This window comes from Anarrhichthys ocellatus, unplaced genomic scaffold, assembly GCF_004355925.1.
Source record: "Anarrhichthys ocellatus isolate YVR2014 unplaced genomic scaffold, GSC_Weel_1.0 scaffold5235, whole genome shotgun sequence".
In the NCBI taxonomy this organism is placed as follows: Eukaryota; Metazoa; Chordata; class Actinopteri; order Perciformes; family Anarhichadidae; genus Anarrhichthys; species Anarrhichthys ocellatus.
Genome location: NW_022285209.1, coordinates 1,568 through 1,773, shown reverse-complemented (window position 1 = coordinate 1,773; position 206 = coordinate 1,568). Strand labels below are relative to the sequence as shown.

The 206-nt window shown below is 47.6% G+C and overlaps 1 protein-coding gene across 1 annotated transcript in view; it reads left to right on the top strand.

Moving 5' to 3' along the window:
• Window positions 1–206, top strand: part of LOC116379798 (neural Wiskott-Aldrich syndrome protein-like) — a gene marked incomplete at its 3' end in the record, with an annotated part of 3,613 nt that overhangs the window by 1,846 nt on the left and 1,561 nt on the right. The window lies entirely within an intron of this gene.

Genomic DNA, 206 nt, shown 5'->3' with positions numbered 1-206 from the left:
TGTGTGTGTGTGTGTGTGTGTGTGTGTGTGTGTGTGTGTGTGTGTCCTGTCTGATTCTGCAGTAACACTCTTCTTCATGGAAACAGTAAACATGTTGCGTTGAGGTCTGAGAGTGCTCAATGACCACTCTGTCCCTCTGACTGATGTCACTCTCTCTGATGTGTGTGTGTGTGTGTGTGTGTGTGTGTGTGTGTGTGTGTGTGTGT